At 28.6% G+C, this 7,565-nt stretch overlaps 1 protein-coding gene across 1 annotated transcript in view; it reads left to right on the top strand.

The window, feature by feature from the left end:
• Positions 1–3,003: 3,003 nt before the first annotated feature.
• Positions 3,004–7,565, top strand: part of LOC149062170 (uncharacterized) — a 44,342-nt gene continuing 39,780 nt past the window's right edge. Inside the window, exon 1 of the mRNA XM_089216921.1 lies at positions 3,004–3,126. The gene's annotated coding sequence lies outside the window, so the exon portion shown is untranslated. The remainder of the gene's footprint in view (positions 3,127–7,565) is intronic.

Raw genomic sequence — 7,565 nt, 5'->3', positions numbered from 1 at the left:
GGTAATGAGGATTCGTAATAACTAATGTCTAATAAGGCGTTCTTTTTTAATAGATAACATTACTAACCATTATATATTAAATAATATATCAATACATTTGGGTCTTTCCCTAGACTTAATTCCTAGAAACATCTCGGTAAATGTGTATTAGTACCTAGGTACATGTTTCGGTTTACGGACTGCCATACTAACCAAAAATTGTTTTGCCTCCGTTTATAATATTAATGTTCACAGTTAGTATTTCGAATTTATGTTTTCATTTGTTGATCGTAGCTGAAACGTCTATCATAATATCATGCCTCGATCTCGATTCCAGCTTTTGTGGGCTTTTTACCTGATCAATGAAGCATTTTTTCTTAGACTCGCGGAGTTTCTACACATCGAGCAACCAATCTTTCACTGTTCAATCACTCGACATCACAGTCTATGTATTATATTATATGTCATTTGTTATGGTAATTGGTACTTATCCATAATCAATTATGGACATAATAAAACCGTATATTTTTAATATTTTTTCTTCTTCTTTTATACATCACCTTTATTACACACAGACACTTTTTTTTGGAAAAATAGTATAAAACATATATATATATATATATATATCACTTTTTTTAAACTATTTAAAGTTAAGTTAAGTTAATAGCAACCATTTTAAACAAACAGCTAGCAATTTATTATTATTATAGCTGTAAAACCCATATCAAACATTTTTTATATTAATTTATGTATGAATTAATAAATATTTAATAGATAGTTGGTACCTACCTAATTAATCCTATAATTTTATTCTATTCGATTCCTTTAAATTCTTCATGTAAATTCAATTTGGGTCCAAAAATTCTAAAAAATTTCTAAAGATTCTACTAATGGAATTATTTATGAAATATTCTTATAACTTTTTTTAGGTGTTATATAAACTATACAATATACAAAAATTACAAAAATTATATTGAAAGATACCTACCTTGTAAAAAATCAAATAAACTTCCATTTTTCATAAGTTCAGTAATAATATAAATTGACTCTTCTATAGTACAATCAGTGTATAATTGAATTAATTTGGTATGTCTGTGCATTTTCATAATTTGCGCTTCAGCTAAGATGTGTTTGGGGTCTGTGGTACCTTCCCAGATAGAAAGATATAACATAATAACATTATTATATAATTACATTTGTAATGAATAATATTTTTTTATCATTACAATTTGATTATAACGCCATTAAAATTGTGTAACGTCACGGAATTTTCAGCCTTATAAATTATCATAACATTCCCCGAACACACCTATTGCTAACGTTGCTGACAAGTCAACGCACCTTTATTCTTATAACCATTAGTAATAAAAGTAGATATCGCGCGCTAATGCACACATGACCGCAGTGTTATGCAATAAATGTTCCCCGTTCCCCCCTTCATCATGCAGTGTTCGTAGCCGACGTGCCGCGGTTGCCCGCCGCCCGTCACCTCCAGCGCTTTCGTCGCGTCCGCCGGTACGGCCCGCAGGCCATGCCGTACGACCCGAAATTATTGTAACAATTCCCTCTAATACACGACACTGACCTGCCCCACCTCATCAACACCGAAAAGCTCCGTCGCCGGCACCGGACCATCGCCGTCGCCTGGTCTCCGCACAAAAAAAAAACACTTTTTCACCTACGCTGTGCCTGGCCGGTACTTGTTTTTTCACGGCTCCACACCTGCCTGGTCGACACCATCCACCCGTCTGTTCGACGATCAACGCACGGACCACGCGGCCAACCGATTGATATTTGTTTACATCCACCGACCTCATCGGGTATACACCGATTGTCCAACATTCTCGACGCTTACCGTCAACCACGATGATGGGCTAAGCCAGCCATGAGGGCCCGGGAGGCGGCCAACAGCTCCAGACAACACAGAGTACGCAGCTCATCATGTCGAAAGTCGTAATATGTTATATTTCCCCGGTCCCCCCTTTACCAGCAAGTTTTCCCGGTAACCCTGCGAGGACACACCACGAGTGATATGGTGTGTCGCACCCCGTGGGCCGGGAAAGCATGCGACAAATTTTATATTGTTAGATTTGCCATGTGCCACCATATATCATTTCATATTTGCCAAATTATTACTATTTTGTAATTGCCATGCGCCCAATTATAATTATTTTATATTTGCCATGTGCCAAATTATTATACCTATTCTGTTAAAATTGCCATATTATTATTCATTATAATGTTAAATTTTTACCATATATTTTAATGCCACAATTATTATACATATTAATAACCCATCTATTATTCTTTTTATTTTAATATTATCTTTTTCTCCCCTTAAATAAATAAATCCTCGGCATTCATTTGTCGTTGCGTGTACAAAGCCTATGAGCTCCACCGACTTGGCCCTCGGGTCATCACGCGGTGCGGCTCCTAGGTCACGGTGTAAGTGTTCCCCTTACATTGTGGGTGGTTTACGGAGCCCTAAAAAAGCTCCGGATTCTCACATATGGCGACCGTGACAGGACTCAGTCCTAAAATTCCCCTTATAATTCATAAACTGTTTTTTTTTCTCTCTTCTCTTTTCCCCGTAAAAAATAAAAATAAAAATAACTAAAATTTAATAATAAAATCTCTTTAAAAATGGCAGAATTCTTATATAATAACTTCGTAATTAACAAATTAAATATGGCAAACACATGGCAATTTTCACCTATCTCAATCTTCAAATCTAAAAGTCCCCTGTAATAATTAAACATCTTAAATCAATCTCTCATGTCCCTCTTAGCAACCTTTCCCCAACCCCCCACATTTTTTAATCAAAACTAATTTTTTTTTTCTCTATTTCTCTTGTGCAAGAGAAAAGTAAAATTAAAATTTTCTCTTTACCTTTGGTAACAAAAAAAAAATATATTGTAACAAATTAATATGCAGAATGATGCCCTACCAAAGTAAAATTAACTTATTATTATTTGTATTATGTTTCCCCCCCCATACACGATTGTTATCCACATGCATTTTACAGAAATTGTTCCTGCTGGTGTGTGCTGGTCCCGGATGCGGCAGAGGCGTTTGTCGGTGACGGCTTGGCGGATAGCTGCGGCATCGAAGTTCCGGACACTGCAACGACCCGTCTATCTCCCTTTGGTATGATTTTAATATTTTTCCCCTTGTAAACCCCACCCTGTTATGTTCCCTAGACCCGTTTTTTCCCTCCCATGCATAACCCTGTTAGGTTCATTTCTGTTTAGGGCGCGATAACTTTTGTTTTTTTCCCAGATCACATGGTCGATTTTATATTATTATTACCTATATTTTGTCAAGACCTCATGGTCAAAATTATATACATTAACTTAAATCGGTTGGTTGTCAAACCACATTATTATTATCAATTAAATTAAAATATATTTCCCTTGGTAGGCACACAAAAATCCATTATTGAAAACTTATTATAAATTAAATCGTCATGTTTTCTATTAAAATAATAAATTAAATATTAATACAAAAAAAAAAATCGAACTATTTCTTTTCTCTTGCAAAAAAGCTCATTAAAATTAAATTATCAAAAATATTAAGTTGTAAATTGTTTATTTTATCAAAAAATCATTAAGTTATTTTCCTAAAAAAAAAAAAAAATTTATTATGTTGCTTTCACTATATAAAGTAAATATTAAAATGGTTCCCTTAAAAAAAAAAAAAAAATATTAAGATGTTTCCCTATAAATTATTAAAGTGCTTCCCTATTATGATTAATTAAAATTTTCCCCTATAGTGTTCCCTATTATTATTGTTACTCCCCCAAATTATGTAAAACGACTAAGACTGTGCTTGTGTTGAAAGGTGTGTGTAGGTAGCTCCAGCCCCCTAGGGCCCCTGTTAAATGTAACATATTACATATCATAAACTAATATTCTAATTTTCTTTTTCTTATTATCATAACAGTTGAGGCTGATTATCATTATTATATTTTGTTTCATTACAACTAATTAAATTGTCTAAAGACATCCCAACATTCAGTATATAACATTATATTAATATAAATTAAATTTGTTTCTCATTCCAGTTAAATATTAACATTAAATCATTATTATTCTTAATCAGTACTGTTAGGTCATAATTATTTTTAATTTGCTTTGGGCAAACCAAATTAAATTATTTACTTCATTTTTTTTTTCTCTTTAGTGAGTGCTACATATTTCCTTCCTAGCTAGGGAGTTGCATTGCTGTATAGTGCTTTAGGTGCACTCAGAGAAAAGTGTAGTAGGATTAATGAAAAACGACTGTAAATTTAAAGAAAAAAGGTGATGATTTCGAGCCTATGAAATTTCATCATAAAAATAAATCAATGTACAGATTTAATTCAATGAAATCTTATGTTTTCAATTTTAATACATTTATCATTGTTTTAATACATATATTATTTGTAATAAGAATATAATACTTTTGAAAAGAAGAAAATCAAATCATTAAATCAAAAATCAAATACATTAAATTAATTGTTAAACTATTATTATTTTAAAAACATTTTTGCTTATAATTAAGACCCAATGTTTTTAAAACTAAGAGAATTTTATAGTTAAGTTAAAACTATTTTATTTTAACTCATTATTCAATTTTAATTATTTTAATAGTTCTTTTACTTAAAACAAAAATATATCGTCTTTAAATATAAGGAAATTAAATCATAAAATTAAAAAGTATTGCTTTGTAATCAATGATATTTTTATTATTAAAACGAAGCACATTTATTTTGTTTTAAAATGTTTAGTATTGAATGTTTTGTTATATATATATATACATAGTATACATTATATATGTATGTTTCAAACAAATTGAAAAATTCTGAAAAATAACTACAATAAAGTACAAATATATTAAAACTTTAAAAACCGTTTATTTTACAAGTTCTTACTAAAAATGTACAATTTTTAAAAATAACAATATTTAATATTTTTTAAATACTAATTATAAATAATAAATAATTATACAGATATATGAAATTATACGATACAAAATTAGGTAATTTATTAAATAAATAATAATCTTATAAGAAAATAATGTTTTAACCTAATTACATAATATACATATACATATACATATTATACATTATATATGTATGTTTCAAACAAATTAAAAAATTCTGAAAAATAACTATAATAAAGTACAAATATATTAAAACTTTAAAAACCGTTTATTTTACAAGTTCTTACTAAAAATGTACAATTTTTAAAAATAACAATATTTCATATTTTTTAAATACTAATTATAAATAATAAATAATTATACAGATATATGAAATTATACAATACAAAATTAGGTAATTTATTAAATAAATAATAATCTTATAAGAAATAATGTTTTAACCTAATTACATGATCATTAGTATACATGGGTATATTATACAGATTAATTGGAGGTCCATGAAAATAATTAATGTTTTGTATGGTGTATTCATCTGTTATAGATTTACTTATTCGGTAACATGCTAAATGTTTTTCATAACATATAATATTTAATTTTTTACAAATAACATATATGTCATTTTTGTTTACACAAACAATTTTTTTAATAATATATGCTGCTAAAGCATTTTCATAAAAAGTAGCAAGTACATGGTTAATACTATATATTGTATTAGCATGCATAATTTTATCATAACATAAAGCTTCATTTGTTAAAAATATATTATTAGCTAAAGAATTATTTATTTGCTTCATATATTCAACATATGGCATTTCTTCGCTTAAGGATTTAAAAGAATAATAATCGTTAATATTAAAATTGTATAAAAAATCAGAAAAAAATAATGAATACTTAAAACCAAGTGATATGGGAACATTAATTCTAGAAGTTATATTTTTTGTATATGTTTTTAACTGGCGGTGTTTTGATTCAAAGTTGTATGACCATAAATATCTTAAAGGCCGGATTGTTTGATTATAGAACAATAGTGGGTCAAAAAGTGATGCTTTGGTTTGAGATTATCATTGAATAACTCAACATATGTTTTGTTATTATATTCAATGTGTTCTTGTAATTTTAAAATTGAACAGTTATCAAAACTTGGTAGTAAAAGTAAATCTATCATTTCTACAAAGTTGATAAAAAATATCCAAGTTACATCATTTTTTGGAACTAGATCTCCTATAATTAAAGAAAAAAAATGAATAAACGTTTGCATTTCTCTTGCTGTCATTTTAAATTTTATGCTTTTTAAATTATTGTACTTTAATGGTGGGGAAATATTACCAATTTCTGTATTCCCGTAATCAAAACATTGTTTACGATTGTTTATAGTATCTAAGTTGAAGTACCCTAATTCTATTAATCTTAAAATGACATGATTCATAGTATACACACAGATCCCCTCAAATAAATCATGCATTAGGTCTACAGCATAATTTTCAACAACATGAAATGATGAAATAGTATTAAATATTGAATCTTCACAGATCCCTGTTTGTGTAAAATCAAGTTTAGCTACATCTTCGTCATAATTATGTTTATTGCGCAAGCTATCAATAACTTCAGTACATAGTTTACCAGTAATTGTTTTATCATTTTGACAAAATCGACAAAAATGTAAAGCAGAAAAAGATTTAGAAAATCCCAGTACACAATTCAACCCCAAGTTATCACCAATCACCAACCCTAATAAAAAATACACGGGTCTAGGACTTTTCGGCGCTGCCATTTCGGCGCTGTCGTATCGGCGATAGATATTTTCGGCGCTGCCGTTTCGGCGACGCCGATTTGGCGATAATGACAATATTCACGTTATAGTGAACATTTTTTTAGTACAAAATTATGTTTAATTTATGGTCTCGTGAAAAATATTAGAAAAAAAAATAACATAATAACAATAATATAATAGTCAAATTTTTTTAGTAAAAAATTATGTTTAATTTATGGTCTCATAAAAAATATTATTAGGAAAAAAAATAATATAGTCAATTAATATTAATTACTAATTACTAATTAGTCTTTAGACAATTTTAGTTTAACAATTATAGTGATTATACAATTATAGTCAACATTTTATTTCAACGCTATATTATTTGATATTCCCCTGATAAATGTTGGAATGTCATTTTTATCGTATCTATCAACTAGTTTATAAATACGATTGTCTGTGTCTCTAAATTTTTTTAACTTTTTCCGTGGACTTATAATTTAGAATGAGACGGTATGACAAATTATCATCAATAACAATTTTATCATAGCTAGGCCTTTCCGTTCAAATTATTGCCATTACTATTGGCTAGGTATCTGTTATTATTATTTTTATTACACTATAGGTACATATATACATTACACATACATAGGTACAAATTATCTTCGATAACAATTTTATCATAGCTAGCAGTAATAGTAACCAATTAGTACGTCCAGAACTAAACAACTAATAAATATTATAGTAACAATACTGTAAAAATAAAATATAAATTTTTTTTCCAATTTTTTTGTTATTATAATAAATATAATTTAAATGGAATTTTATAGTGCATTTTTATTTTTTTATTTGTCTACTTATATAATATATATTTTGTAATTATCGCCGAATCGGCGTCGCCAAAACGGCAGCG

Source organism: Diuraphis noxia, unplaced genomic scaffold (assembly GCF_037042655.1).
Source record: "Diuraphis noxia isolate RWA-SAM2 unplaced genomic scaffold, SU_Dnox_SAM2 contig0001, whole genome shotgun sequence".
Classification (NCBI taxonomy): Eukaryota; Metazoa; Arthropoda; class Insecta; order Hemiptera; family Aphididae; genus Diuraphis; species Diuraphis noxia.
This window is presented reverse-complemented; position numbering and strand designations above follow the sequence as displayed.